Source organism: Theropithecus gelada, chromosome 15 (genome assembly GCF_003255815.1).
Source record: "Theropithecus gelada isolate Dixy chromosome 15, Tgel_1.0, whole genome shotgun sequence".
Taxonomy (NCBI): Eukaryota; Metazoa; Chordata; class Mammalia; order Primates; family Cercopithecidae; genus Theropithecus; species Theropithecus gelada.
Genome location: NC_037683.1, coordinates 58,100,845 through 58,117,688, shown reverse-complemented (window position 1 = coordinate 58,117,688; position 16,844 = coordinate 58,100,845). Strand labels below are relative to the sequence as shown.

General features: G+C 37.0%; 1 protein-coding gene across 25 annotated transcripts in view; it reads right to left on the bottom strand.

Moving 5' to 3' along the window:
* The window catches only part of ELAVL2 (ELAV like RNA binding protein 2), a 135,118-nt gene that overhangs the window by 53,664 nt on the left and 64,610 nt on the right, over nt 1–16,844 (bottom strand). The window lies entirely within an intron of this gene.

Below are 16,844 nucleotides of genomic sequence, written 5' to 3'. Positions count from 1 at the left end.
ATGAAGCAAAAAAATTATTTTAAAAACAAACAAACAACAACAACAACAACAAAAACAGGCTGAACACAGTGGCTCCCAAATACCAGCACTTTGGGAGTCTGAGGCTAGAGGATCACTTAAGCTCAGGAGCTCAAGACTAGCCTAGGCAACAACAGGGAGAACCTGTCTCTACAAAATAAATACATTACTGGGCATAACGGCACATGTCTGCGGTCCCAGCTACTCAGGAGGCCAAGGTGGGAAGATCACTTGAGCTTGGGAGGTTGAGGCTTCAGTGAACTGTGATCACACCACCACACTCCATCCTGGGCAGTGACAGAGCAAGACTCTGTCTCAAGAAACAAACAAAATACAAATCAAATAACCAGGAGCTATGGTAGATTTTTACAATCCCCAAAGAAGTATGTTTTCTGAATGTAGAATCTATAGCTGTATTAAGATGCTATACAAAGATTTTCTGTGTAATCCTCTATAACCTGGAAGTATCTTGGCCATGTCATTCCCCTGCCCTACCCACCACCACATTTTCACTTACAGCCACCTGAACAGATATCCCATTCAAATCCTTTAGGTGTACACAAATATCTTAATAGGCTGCAAAGAAGAACATAAAATTGACTAGATTCTTTTCTGAACAATTGCATTTATGATTCACCATCAATGACTTACTTGCTGGGGAAGAAAACAAACTGTAAATAAAGGTAAAACAAGACCTGAATCTCTTCAAGGAGAACCAAAGACTGTCCAAAAACCTAATGATGACATATACTTCTTATCCCATAGGACACAGAAATTTAATGTCTGTAAGCATACATATGTCCCTACATGGCTGGAAACCAAAAGGGTTTTAAAGAAATGACCACTAAATAAGCAGAGGAGATAAATGCAGGTCATTCACAGGCAAAACTGTTTTTCCACAAGATATATGGCTCTCCTTAGTTACTAAAAGCAATGGGAGTCGCCAAACATTACCGACCCCTGAAGATTAAAAGCTAGAGACGAAACATCCAAAAAGACCTGCTGTGTGAATGCTACTGCTGGTGGTCATCTCAGTCATTCTTCAGGTTGTTCTTGCTCACACTCAGGGAGCAAAGTAGTGCCCGAGAAACATAATCATAAGGGGGAGGAAATCACAAGAGGTGACTTGGAAGGGAGGATCAGTATCTTCACTGTACCTACTATTTTGCATAATTAAATTCAAACTTTGCTTTCCCCCAACATTAACAATGTGACACAAATATGAGTAAATTGTTTGAAAGACACTGACAAGTGACTTTATTTACAAAATATGCATACATACGAGTACATACCTCTCATAACAGACAAACTCCTTTACCAATAGCTATGGCGAATTCACAACAGAGGCTTCTAACCAATTACAAAAGTTATTCTCTTATAGTCAAATTGAGACCAATAAAAATTAATAAGCTTACTTTTGAGTTGAAAAACACTGATAGAAAAAGATAAAAAATATGAATTACATAAAAATTGTTTCAATGGAGTTCTAGATTGTACACTGACTATAGCTAACTGGCACAGAGAAACACATTGGAATAGTCACAGAGGGTTTTCAGAATGAGTAAGGGCTGGGAACCAGGCTTCAAGGAGTTAAGTAGTATGAAGTAAAACTATCCCCACCTCACAACAGAGAGGTGAGTCATCATCACCATCTTATCCTACTGTCACTTCCTTAAAACCCTGGGTCCTGAGAGAAAATGCCTAATTGACTTTACTAGGGTTCCTTACTGGCTGCTTGCCTATAGGAAGCCAGGCACAGAGAGGACCAGCCCCACTGGCTTCTGGAATTAGCTTTTTCCCATCGGCTATATACTAAGAGATTTCCCCAATATGGAAGGATCCTAATGAAATGAAAGACTGAGACAAGTTTATCTTGGATCCATGAACATCCTTAGAAATCTTTCCATGTAAACTGAAAAAAAAAAAAAAAAAAAAGCCTCTCTTTCTGTTCAAATAAATGACTGCATCACATATTAACCATCAAATGAAATAATCAACAAATCATTAGTGAACCAGACTATACTTCTACATCTCAGCTCAACAAAACAAGCACCAATTTAGAACATCTTGCATTCCACCTTCACAGTATGACAATTCCCTCCTTCTCTACCTCCCTTGAACCATGAGGTGCACCACAAGAAGTTCCACTAACCGAGTACAGTAGTCCTCCACCCCCGACCTTATCCTTGGGGGTTACAAGACCCTCAGTGGATGATTGAAACCACAGATGGTACTGAATCCAATATAACATACACCACTTTTTTTTCCAATCTGTTAATCAAGATGGATTCTAAGTGACTGAAGGACAGTGAACATGTACAGCCATGGATGACGTGGACAAAGGGATGATTCACATCCTGGGCAGGAAGGTGCAAAACTTCATCACGATACTCTGAAAGGTGAGCAACTCAAAACTTATGGATTGTTTATTTCTGGGATTTTCCATTTAATATTTTAACACCATGGTTGACAACAAGTAACTGAAACTGCAGAGAGCGAAACTGTTGATAATGGGAGGACTACTGTATTTCATGACATAGGTTCTCTTCAACAGTCACCACTTGAAATCAGTAACTTAACACTGGCTGATATTCTCCAGCACAACCAAAGCTCAGACAAAGACTGCTGAACAACTGGTTAAGCTTGAGTCATCTTTAGTCAAGACAAGACCTTACAGCTCCAGAGGTAGAAGACCTTCCTCATCTCAAATCACAGGCTTTTGGAAACTCCCTACAAACATGAGTGCAAAGTAGGCAGTGGGGAGAAGTCCACACAAAGCTTGCATTAAGACTTTAACCACGAAGTATTCGCCTTTTTCATTATTTTAAACTCTTACAACCCAGGGAAGGCTTTCTGTTAAGCCCCAACACAGGAAATTGCTTTTCAGTTGTCAATAACTAACGTCTGAAAATAAATCCAGTCACTAAGTGTGGAATGATGTACTTGCAGCCAACATGCATTTGGCTGATGCCAACAGAGAAGGCAGGAGGCCAAGATATAAGACCTAAATTTTTTTTTTTTTAAAGGACTGTTCTACTCAGTAACAGAATCTGAAATAATGCAAAGGCAGAAATAGGCCACAAACCACCTGCCTCTAGCTTCAACATACATCAGCATCTGTCTCCCAAGGTTGCTTCAGAAAGATATTTAACTCTTCTCTAACTACAATAATTGCTCCAGTGGTCTAAAAAAAGTGGCTCTGTCCTGTGGGTTTTTGGTTGGGTGGTTGACTGTTATATTCATGGGGGGTTTCTTTGAGGGGTAGGAGGAGAATATTAGCGAAGGGGGAGGAAAAAATGGAAGAACTAAAACTATGGAAGAGAATTTCTAACTCTTCGCTCTTTGACTCTGATTGAGGAATAGCTTTCTGCCAAGATTTTCTTCAAGTGCTCAGCAGAGGATGAAATGAGGTAACAAGAAGTCTGGGGATGTTGCACACTGTGTCCTGTGTCCCAAGACCCCACAGGGATGTTTGTCCCTGGATGCTCTGACTCTCTGGGAGAAAAGAGCAGAAAAGTATGAAGGCAGAGGAGACTCCTAGGGAGCAAAACTACCTGGGTTCTTCTTTCTGACCTACCGTACTTACACCACTGCCTCTTCCTCCAGGTGACTTGCCAGTAGATGGGGAGTGACAGAGATTGAAGGTAATTTTCAAAAGAAGAAAATAAGCCTGAAATCAGGCTGAACAACTACAAAGGGGGTAAGATGAAGTCCCTGCAAGTAGTCAGCAATCTGGCAAAATATTGCACAAATTCAGTATTTTAATTGGATGTTTCTTTTATGGGGAATGTGACATGAACTAAATTTGAAGACAGGCTATTTATTTCAGGGGGAGGGGCTGGTCACTAAAGCCACTTGGAGAGGAAGGGAAATAAAATATACAGAAGAGTCTATAGCCCAAGTGGAAAAAACTAGTATCTCCTGAGAACAATCATCATAGTTTACTTTCAAAATACTTTGGTACATCAAATGTTGTTATGATTTCATTTATACGGGGTACCGAGAATAGGCAAATTCATAGACACAGAAAGTATAATGGTTACCAAGGGCTGGGAGCAAAGGAGGTGGGTGAGGAGTTACTGTTTAATGGTTACAGAGTTTCTATCTGGGATGATGACAACAAGGTTCTGGAAATGGATAATGGTGATGGCTGCATAATACTCTGAATGTACTTAATGTCACTGAACTGTAAACTTGAAAAGGTTCAAATGATAAATTTTATATTTTGCCGCAATAAAAACATTTCTTTTTAAAGTTTAGAATTAACCTGAGGACATGTGTTCAACAGCCATTTAAGCTTTAATTGTGGGTCATCTAACATACTATAATTAATGCACAATCCAGGATTAGTTAGTATAATACAAGTAGGCTAAAATTCAAGTGACTAGTGTAAACCTACATATTATCCATACCTAAATCAACAACCAATTCTCTGCTGATTCACCTAATGGACGTCAAAATAGTTTTGTTCTGTAAACCAGTTATTTGTTAATTAGTATAATGCATGTTAGAAATGGGGTCTTACTGGTAAAATTAAAGGAATTCAAGACATGCAGATGGGTTAAATTACTTTAGAGACACTTCCCACCTTTGTATAAACAGGGCACAAAAATCCAAGGTGGCATAATCCAAGGTGGTTGTATCTTTACGGAGAGAACCCCTAAATATTAAATGGTCCTGGGCTTCAGTCTTTGTTTAAAGGGATTTCTTTTTGCATGATGCAAAGTGAGGGTGCAGAACATGACTTTTGGGATGTTGTCTGCCTTCAGTGAACATTTCATGTAAGGTGTGTTCAAAGCACTTAAAAAAGAACAGAGAAGTGGAACTTTACCAAGCTCTCAGAAAAGGCTTATCCATCACTTTGGTCCTGCTTGCTAGATAGAGGTATCTATGTGTGGTGGGATCTGGCTTGAGACTTTCTTTTATTATAACCTATAAAGCAACTAAGGCTCACCCCTCCTCCTTTGGTGCCTACTAACAACTACCCAAAATTACCTAAGAGCTGTTATTCACTATACTAACATAGGTCCATTTAATAAATCCAGTCTCAAGCAGTCACTGGTCGTGAACACAGTGGCCTCCAAGGGTTCTGTCTTAAAAAGGGGGGAAAAAGAGACTCTTAATTTAAAAGTCCATTGTCCAGCTATAAAGGCCAGGAAAGAATATTAGACATCCTCCTTACTTTGATGGCTATGTCCAAATATACTGTTTTCCATAAACCTTCAGAGAACTAATATATCAAATAGATTAAGAAATTAATCCCAGAAGATTCCATATTCCACTTTTAAGTATCACATCAGGACTAGTTTTGAATGTTCCAGAGCTGGAGATATAACGGAATGTTATCATGCCTTTTTGCAAAGGCTCCCGATTTCCAGCACTTAAAAAAAATACATATATTAATATAAAACACAGTAATAAATCGGTATTAACAATTCTGTATTTTAATCCTATTGCAATATGTATAAAAGGGCTTACCCCTGTAAAAATAAAGGTCCACAAATAATAAAGAATATAAGAGTCTAAAAACAAACCTGGTATAACATTGTGAGATTTTAAGATACTACATCCCAAATCATTCTGTATACACTGTCTGCACCATATATGGCAAAATCACTTGGCACCGTGTTTAAAAAGAGCTCACCTAATACTCAGGTTCACAAAAGAAAGAAAAGTCACAATTTTAGAGGTAGAATTTGGGAAGTCATTTAGGCGAGCCCTTGTCTACATGAGAAGATGCCAATTGATTTGATACACCATAATCAGTCTCTCATTTCTGTTCAAAATGTTTAGATACATTTAAAGTAGAATAAGAGCAAACTACAATTCATTTAAGTGGAATGAAAAAAGCTCCCATGGCCTAGTACCAGGGTTAGAAAGAAGGATTCATAAGACGGTACCCTTGGAGGCAACTCCTTGAGACTGGATTTAAAGCATTAAAATATGTTAGGAAATAAAACTGTTCTCTCAGGCTCCAGTGACCTTGAAAACAGTGCAATGATCCTGATTTACCAGTTTACATGCAGCTATGCCTCCCTTCAACTTTACTTTAAAAGGAGGATTTGACTTTCTCAATATTAAGTCCAAAGGTCAAACAGGTTGTAAAGAGTCAAGGACACCACCAGATCTACTCTACAAGGTAAAAAAAAAAACATTCACGTCTATCATCCCTCACCAAGAAATGCAAATTTTTGTTGAGCTAGAGGACAGGAGTTGGGGGGTGGTGGATAGAGGACTTGTACGCCATACACATTTTCCCTACAAAAATCGAAGCGGTATGTACAAAACAGAGTTCCAACAAAAAGTACAATGATGAGAAAAGAACTCATTAAGAGCTAAAAATAAACTCTAATTCACAATATGCATAAGGATTTAACAAAAAAGGAAAACAAGATGTAAAATTGCATCTGCTAAGTTAACCATACCCTCATAGAAACTGCCCCCTCCCCCATACACACAAACTGAAATCTGTGAAGTCTGTGATGACTGAATGAAGCAATGCTTTAAATGTTTTCAATGACTATTTCAACAGAAAAGAAAACAAAGGGAATTCTTTTCCTCAGCCTTCTGATCTGCTAACACTGCAGGAACACTAGGTTTCTGAAGATCCCAAAACCCAGGTCTCTGTACATCTAGACTTGAACATCTTATTTGATAAAATGAGAATATTTAGTAAAGTATTTGCATTTTATATTAAAGGGATATTCATCTTAAGGAAGATGATGTCAATAAAAGTAAAAATAAGCCACAGCTTTTATCTAACCAATACTTCATGGCTCGATTTAACAACTTGCTGACCTTCGAAGCCCAGTAATAGTCCACCGGGAAGCTCACTTGAGAGTGCCTTCATATATTAAGTCAAGCTAATTCATTCTGAAACATTCACACAATACCACATAGAGCAATAATTCCACACTCCAGTGCTCTAATTCATAAAGGCTGGTGTAATATCATTAATCATCATTCTGGGCTCCCAAGTCCTGCCTTGTACTTTCTATTCTTACTTTGTTCCACCCCTGGAAAATCAATTATGTTGGTCAAATAACCTAGAAAGCAAAGAATGGAATATGAGCTCTGCATTCTTCCCACATCATGACAAACTCTAAGAATTCTAGGACAACAGATCTACTTCAAGATGTTTTTCAAAAACTAGTTTACACCTATGGGGGAAAAAAAAAAGTCTGCAACTGTCATGCAACTCAATGGATATTAACTATTAACTGGTAAGAAGAGGACAGGAAAGAGAGACAGTACCCGTGTGCTAGGTACTTTATGAAAGAAACTGAAGTTTCATAAAGTCCACATAGACCACGACACAAATTAAGTGGCTCAGCTGGAATTTGAACCCAAGTGTAACAATATTCTAAGCTAAAAGCTGTAAGATTACTTTCAGTAGGCTACCTTCCTAGCAGAAGGAAGCAAAAGTATTTTGATTCAAACTTAATCCCAAGAACTTATTCCTAAACTAAATAACAAACCTAGTGTACATAAGGGTTTAGTAAATTCTACTACCCACTTAAACTTTTTTTTTGTTTTTTTTGAGATAGAGTCTCACTCTGTCACCCAGGCTGGAGTGCAGTGGCTCACTACAAACTCTGCCTCCTGAGTTGAAGCGATTCTCCTGCCTCAGCCTCCTGAGGAGCTGGGATTATAGGAACCCAGCACCACGCCCAACTAATTTTTGTATTTTTAGTACAGATGGGGTTTCACCATGTTGGCCAGGCTGGCCTCGAACTCCTGATGTCAGATGATCTGCCCACCCCGGCCTCCCAAAGTGCTGGGATTACAGGCACGAGCCACCACGCCCAGCCAAGGAACTCTTATAAACACAACTTAAATACTTTCGTCTTGCTTTTTTCCCCCTTAAAGGACGCATAAGGTAAATCTTTGTTCTAATTTAGAACAATACAGAATGATCACCCCTCGATTACCTAAAGATGATACATGGTGTCAGAGGTTACCGAGTAGAGTCTGAAAATATGTTTTTAACTGAGGATCTGTTTCTTCACAACACTTAGAGCAGCAAATGCTACTCTGTGATTTATAGCCCCTCAAAAAATATTTGACTACATTTACCATCACCAATAAAAGTAGCATCCAAGGGTGTTGAAATACTGACATTCTAAAACTTTAAAGAGCCAAAACAAATACCTTAAGGACTAAAACATGCTAATTAAGCCACTGTATAGACCTGACAAATCGAATGACACTCACAAGTAAAATGCCAGAAAATATCTGTTAAAATTGACCTTTTGAGCTGGAAAAGCACGCTCTGAGGGTTTCCACAGCTCTCAACATTCAGTAGCAGCAGTGTACTCAGCTGAAAGTCAATTAACTTAGAACAAGCTCAAAAGAAGTTGGCAAATTTTTAAGCACAGTTTTAGCTCCAATGATCAACTATTCTGTTCAGGAATATTTGAAAGGAAATGTTCCAACAGGTACAGAATAAAAGTGCTTCGCTCTATTCTCAATTTAAACAAAGTAAAAAAAAAATAAAAAAATAAAAAATAAATAAAAGGCTGGTGGCCAAAGTTGTGCAATAGTTACGGTAGTGAAATAGAATGAAAACTGTCAAAAACAGGTTGATTTTGTACATCATAAAATTGGGGGATAATAAATCATTTTCATACCAGAGAAGAAACTATTTTAAAATTCTATAAATTACAAAAAAAGAAGCAACAAGTTTTATCACAATTTAACTGGTTTTTATCTCCTAATTGAGCTATCTTCATTTTACTTCACCATCTTCTTTCTCATCTACTTTTTCCATCATTCCTATAACAAGCTCTTAAATTGAGAATGGTTTCTCTTCTATACCACTAATCTCCTGATGCAAAGTAAACAAAGACTACCCCCAGAAAAGGTCTGGAATAGCAAATAGCACACATGCACTCTTATGCTAAATTATAAAGAGCCAAATGTTATAAGAGAATTTCAACTGTAATTTTATTTTCTATGAATTTGAATATATTTACATAGTTTGTGTTTTCTGTCAAACTAGCAAAGGAACAAAGAGAAAGATACTGAAGACTATTCCTCATCTACTGGTAAGGCAAACATGGCTATTCTAAAAGTTCCTCTGATAAGGGCTAGGAAAGCACAAAATCAAAACTCCTGAACCTCATTTTCACCATAGATTCAACCTTATTTTCCCAGTAAACATTCTAAGAAAGCTGTTGGAAAACTGTGTCTCCTGGGAGTGACACATATTTTTTTTTACATTTTATTCTAATGGACCAAAATACCAAGTAACACAAATATCAGTATCAGGAAATCAGAGAAACAAATCTGGATGATTAACAAATTACTAGAGAAGAATACTGTTTCATATTTTTCTGTATCCTCAAATAGATGTTTCTTCTTCCTAACAACTAGCCATTAAAGGCTTCATTACCACTGCTTATCTAAAGAAGCAGCTCTTTGATTTATGAAGAGCTGTTAACTGGGAATTAACTTACTGAATAGTGAAGAGGTCCAGATTTGCCACCCCAAAATATTCCACTTTGGCGTTGTTTTTTTTTGTTGTTGTTTTGTTGTTTGTTTGTTTGTTTTGTGAAATGGAGTCTTGCTCTGCCGCACAGGATGAAATGCAAGTGCGGTGGCATGATTTCAGCTCACTGCAACCTCTGCCTCCTGGGTTCAAGCAATTCTCCCACCTCAGCCTTGTGAGTAGCTGGGAATACAGGTGTGCACCACCACATCCGGCTAATTTTTTTATTTTTAGTACAGACAGGGTTTCACCATGTTGGCCATGGTTGGTCTTGAACTCCTGACCTCTGGTGATCCACCTGCCTCAGCCCTCCAAAGTGCTGAGATTACAGGTGTGAACAACCGCACCTGGCCAGAATTAAGTATTATTTTATACTGAGGAAAATGAAAAATCAACAGATGCAAGAAGAGTTCTCTGCCCTCCCCTTTTCTCCCTAAAAGCAGAGTATAAATTTCCCATGGGAAGGTGTCCCTCTTTCCTGTACCAGTTCAGAGGTAAGCGACTCATTACTTGAGACAGTAGACACCAGATTGTTTATGCATACAGGTCTGTATAAACCAACCTTGTTAAATTTCCCTTATCTGTCCCCTTACATATTTTCTGAACACTTCCCCACAATTTTCTATTCCACAAAGTCCAAACCTTTCCTTTGTTAAAATGGTATATAAGCCCCCCAACCCTGACCACTTGAGTTTTGTAACACTTTTCTGTCAACTCCCAAACATATAAAATACTAACAAAAATTGTGTGCCATTTCTCCAATTAATTTCCAAATCACCAGGTACTAAAGAGGACAGAAGTTGTTTTTCCTAACAATGATAAAGAACTGTACTGTATTTTATTTCTTAAAATGTTACAAATTTCTAGTTTCATCATCCTGTAATCTTTCAACTAAACTAACCAAGGCTCACACTGAAAATTGTTCTATAAAAATACCCAGGTTCAAGTAAAAAGTGAACCTAGAAGAATAAACTTTAATGTCTTTCTCCAAAATTGTATATGAAGCTTCTATAGTGGTAACACCAAATGTTTTAAAGGACTGCATGACCTTTGGCAAAGAAACAAGATTTAATGAAAAAATAATTAAGTTTAAAGACACATCAATTAAGATGCAAATAAAGTTCCTCCATTTTACCTATGAGAGATGTTCCAAAAATAGAGGTTCCACAAACTTGACACAAATTTCATTTTATACAAACCTAGCCACTAAAATCTCAAAACAGATTCAAATGTTACTGTATTCCACAGTTAAGGCACTGGGGACCAAAGCATTTTACGTATCTTCTTTCCTACAGACCCTAAGAACACACACAGCCTTTCTGCCATCTTTCTAATTAAATAGCATACAGAGTTTGCAAAGTGAGGTGTTTATTAAGTTACCACTCACCCACTCACCCACCCAATCGCCCTGCTGTTTCCAACTACTAGTCTGCAAGAATCAGAATTCTTGACCTCTTGATACTACGGACATTTCACAGGCTCACTGTACAACTGTAACTGACATACAGAATCACATTTTCGAATTAATGTTCATCAAAACAGCTTTGTGTTCACTGTGATTGACTCATAGGAAATAAGTGCTATTAAAGTTGAAGGTTCCCATTAGTCTAATAAAATCCCACTTATGTGTTTCAATTCTGAGGAGCTAAGATTGTATTTGTTTAAAAAGAAGAGAATCCTATGCCATTAAAATAAACTTGGAAATCACATTATTTTGATAGAATAAACAAGGATCAAAACTAGCTTTAAAATTCTCAGCAAGCAGAGACACAAGATAAACCTAGCTAAGAACACTCATATATTAATAAAAATGATTTTAAGATCCTAGACGTAAGGCGTGCTGGGGCATGGCAGGAGCCTTATCATGCAAGGCACTACCTTGTAAATCAACATCTCTTTGGGCTCCCTGGAATCTGTATTTGGGTTTTTCTTTTTTCCCCTTTTGTCAAAGCTTCTAGTTAGCAGTTGATGAGATCAGTACAAGACCTACCTCAAATAACTCAAAGAAAGAGTGAAATACTCATTACCTGAGGTCTTCCACTAACTACTAGTCTAGCCATTCTTTTAGAAGGAAAAATAACAGTGAAAGAACTATCTACCCTGGTGTTTCAAAAACCTAATTACTATCAGATCAGTAAAAACACAGCTTAGTCACTTAAACTCAACATCTCTAGTTCTGAACCCTAGGAATTAATTCAGAGACCAATGCTGAGGAGGGGAGAGTAATAAACTTAAACTTTCCAAGGAATTAAGTACTGCAATTGTTAACACCTCTTTCATAACCCCCTAAATCTAGAATTCAGGTAAACTTGGAAATGCCTGGTTCAATCTCCCTGTGAAATGTTCAAGACATGGATAACTCCTAGCTAACTAGTACATTCCAGGTCACCCCTACAGATTCTGATTCAGTAGGCCTGGACAGGGCCCAGGACCATGCATTTCTGGCACTCATTACAAGTGATTCCAATGCAGGAATCCCAGTGACCATACTTCAAGAGACACAGTCTGATCCCAAAACTTTTTGGGCTTGAAAATCACCTAGGAAGCTCTCTGACAACAGATTCTAAAACTCCCTTAGGTGAGAATGTAGAGCCAAATTTGAGAACCACCAGGCTAGAATATCAACTTCACAACCATTGACTATAATGTTTCTAGAGAAGGACAGATGTTCTTGTTCATTTGGTGTATTCGTCAGTCTTTAATTGTCAAAAACCTTCCACTCCCCTTCCAGAGAAGACACACTCACCAGAAGACGCCCTCTGGATAACTCTGTAAAAATTACACATCTCTGTATAAATTCATCAGCTGGCCCTGTGCTTAATCTTTAAACAGTGAGGTCTTGCCTCCAACAAGAGGCAAAGAGGAAACATCCAGGTAAAGAATAAGATAATCAGAATTCTGGTCCCTACTCTACCGCTTAATAGCTGTGTGGCCTTGGACTAGTCATTTCACAAACCTGGGCCTCTCATCACCTATGATGTTCGGTGGAAAGAAGGGAGAGGGTTGGTTAAGGTCACCTCTAAGGCTTTTCTGACTGTAACGCTTTATTATTCATTCCTTGCATCACAAAATCCATTTTGCTCATCTAGAATGCAACATCAGCAGGTGTCAAGGACTCCGAAGTGCATTTAAGAACGCAAAGGGATGGACCAAAGTCAGCTAAGCTGTACAAGCAGCAGAAGCTTCTCATGATGAATGCCTATAGATAGGAAACAGTCTGAAGCATACAGCTGGGCAGAAGCCCAAAGAGACGGACCTGACAAAAAACAAAATAAACAGAACTTAGTCTAGAGAGATTATTGTATTTGCTACTGAAGACATTTCTTAATGTACTTCCGTAATCCTCACTCGATCAAAATAGTGACATTAATTTGCTAACACTGACAGTCTAAAAATTATACACTCTCTTCAAGGACTTAAGAGGCACACACTTTCCTAACTAGATATTTTTGTTCCTCAGATAGTTTTCTAATTCAGCATTAAGATTTAAGAAAAGGGAAAAGGAAACATTTCTAATCTTCCTGCAGAGTGACTCCAGAGTTTTCCTGTAAACCAATTAATGCTCATGCTCCTACAAAATCAGAATACAGAAATGGGTCCCAACTGCTCCCCAGGAGGCAGAATAAGCTGGATAATTAGAGAAGGACCAAAGAACTCTGATCTGTACCTAAAATGCTCACTGAGAAACTGCACAAGATGGGTAGTGCTACACATCACAGGGCAGCGTCCAAAGCTCCACGATTCTTTCAAAACCTTGCTAAAGATACATTAATACTACTTCTTAGAAAGTGTGCCTACTTTTCAAAGTATAACCATTCAGAACCCAGTTTTAGATACTACCATTTTCTAGACTATTTTACTCAATATAAATATTTAGTGAGAAATGCAGGGAAAAAAAAAAAAAATCCTAAAGCAGTTTATGCTTAAGCTAAACGAATGAGATCCTTCCAAAAGCCATTTTAACCCATATTACAAATAAGATGTCAGTGGTCCAAATCAAACCAAGATTACCAGAAGTTGAGGTGCCTAGTGTTCAGATTTACCTACTCCACTTTTGAATTATCATGTACGTTTCTTTTAGGAAACATGCTCGTATGTTATTGATGTGAACAGGTTAAACTGGTCTGATAACCAGTTAATAACAAATGATTTCAAAAGCTTTTATAGCACCATGTTCAGTGGAATCTACTGGCAGGGAGATGTATTTACCCTTCCAACAGCCCCCAAATAGGTTATATGATCAAATAAGCCTGGGGACTATAAATCAAACAGATTTTCTTTACTGCTGTATTTTTCATAGTTCTTAATACAGTGATTATCGAGTATGGATCTTAAAGAACTACGGAGTGCAGCACTTCCTAAACTTGTCTGTCAATACAATACTTAAGAAATAATTACTACTATCTAACGAAACGAAGGTTGAAAAACATCTTTCAATCTTATATACTATTGTGGGAAGGCAATTAATACACTAAATACACTAGGAAAACTGGTATGAAAGTTCCTCAAAAAATTAAAAACAGAACTACCATATGATCCAGCAACTCCACTACTGCATGTTAACCCAAAAGAAATGAAATCAGTTTGTTAAAGAGATGCATTTTTATTGCAGCAATGTTTACAACAGCCAAAATATGGACTCAACCCAAATGTCCATCAACCAATAAATGGATAAAGAAAACATGCTATATATACACAATGAAATACTATTCAGCCACAAAAAAGAATGAAATTCTGTCATTTCCAGAAACATGGGTGAAGTTAGAGGACACTATGTTAAGTGAGGTGAAACAGCCAAATACCACATGATCTCATAGGTGGAATCGAAAAATGCTGATCTCACGGGAGCAGAGAGCAGAATAGTGGGTACCAGAGGGTGGAGAAAAGAGGAGGAAGGAAGGAGGGGGCTAGATGGTTAATGGGTACAGGGTCACTGTTAGAAGAAATAAGTTCTGGTGTGCTATTCCACAGAAGAGTGAATATAGTTAGCAATATTGTATAGCATACTTCAAAATAGCTGGAAGAGAGGATTTTTGAGCACTCTCAAAGAAATTATGAATGTTTGAGATTTGGAAATGCTAAATATCCTGCTTGATCATTACACAATGTATACAGCATCAAAACATCTCACTGTACTCCACAATTTGTTCAATTATGTGTTAACTATATAAAAAATATATACTATATATAATAGTGTATACATGTGTATATATCATATATAGTATTATAGTGTGTATATACATATATGTATATGTGTATATGTATGTATAGACATGTATATATACACACACATATATAAAAATGTTACATCTTTATAAACATCTTTCAATACTCATGCCCACTGTGGAATTTCTTGGGGACTCTACTTGCTTACCAAATATTTTTAATAGAAATTTTACCACAGTGGACACCTCCATTACAGCCTTCCCCTCGAGCCACTGAAAAGACAATAGGCAGGGGTCAGAGGTGAAGGAAATGGACAAGAAATATTTACACAATTTTTTAGTATCTAGCCATGTATTAAAGAATGCCCATGTGTTGTGCTTCTATTACCACTGTCTACCACACTAAAGCTAGAGAGGCAAAGGAGATGAAGATAAAGAACTCAGATTTATCCCATTTTGTCACATAACAGCTCTAAAGATTTACAAAAGAATAAGATTAATTCAAGATTGACTAGAGGTTAGATGTGAGAATCTGTAAGATGTCTCCTGCGGCAAATGCCTAATATGAAAGACGTATGATTTTTTAATATTTTCATCTTATAAAATGATAAAATGTATCATTTCATAACAGTTTCATAACAAAATATGACTTTCGTGCTCTGTTCATTCATCTTTCTTCTTAATGGTTAGGGGAACTCTACTAAGCAATCAGAAATTGCATCACTTTTGTTACAGTCCTCAAGTCATTTATCATATTTTATCTTTTATATTAAAAAGGTTATAAAATCCACATGTAAGGGATATTGTTTTACTTTAACAAAAAAAAAGATAAAATTCAACATCAGGACAGAGACATAAGAGCAGCATTTTGTTCTTCACCTTTTTCAACTTATTAAAAACTCTATAAACTTCACATATGCCTATCACACTCATTTTGGAAAAGAAACTGAAAAATCTCATCCATCTGATTATCAGACGGATGATCTTATGTTCAGGAACATAAGAACCATCTTCCTAATATCATAGTGAACATTTAAGCAACATAATTAAAATAGAATGGCCGTTTGATATGGATCAATGACAATCAGTTTGTACTTAGTTTTTAACTTGATTTCAGTAAGTTCTCTCTGTGAACCTCAATCTGTAGCTTGAGGACATATGATTATGAGGCCAAGCCCAGGGGCTGGCTCTAGAACTCACTTGTAGAGCTTACAGAGAATGAGCCCTGATGATTAGCAGAATAGCTCAAAGTCCCATGTATGAAAACGTCAAAAGTGAACTTAGAAATGGCCCAGTGTGAGCCCCTTTTTCTCTGCCTTTTACCTAATTTTGCCAATGGAAACCAGAAGTCTAGAGGAAACTTGTCCAAGGTCACATGACTAGGTGAGAGTTCAGACTCCTGGTCTCATTCTTCACACTGTCTTTAAGTATCTTTTACTCATTTCAAATATACCATTTTATATTTTTGGTTATAAGCTTTGTAAAGGAATTTGGTATATACCATCAATCAAATTTAATTAACATGAAAAATCCACGGCGTTTGTCTACCTTCATATATTTTTAGTGTTTAACTTCATATATACGTCTAACTTCATATATTTTTAGTGTTTGAAAACAACTCCTGCAGGAAGCATTAACCCTTCTATCCCAAGCACATGCTCTTTAAATTAGGTTTTGGCTTACTCTAAAAATTTAGTCAAATCTTAAAAAATATTAAGAAGATTGTCAACTACCTAATATTCAACATGTACTATAATTAAGGCCTTATCTTTCTGACAATAAGGACAATCATATACCATGTCATCCTTTCCTTGTTAAGGAACAGAAAATAAGATCTCATTACACTCGGTATTGTATCAGTGAAAATGTTTATACACTGACAATGTGAACATTACCATGTATTTTATCATATATAAGCAAAAGGACTATACTAACATAAAGAAAAGATACTTCAAGATTTTTTTCCCCTCTCCCAAACACATATTGTATCTCACTGTTGAAATGCTAAATTAAATACACTCTGGATACTAAAAGATAAAGGTTAACATGACACTTGCTATCCCAGATACACATACTTTTAGAACATTTTCCAAAGATACTGTCCGGATCAGAGTACATTAAAGTCCAGTTAAAATATATACTGTACCAAAAATAGTTTATGCTTCAAAAAG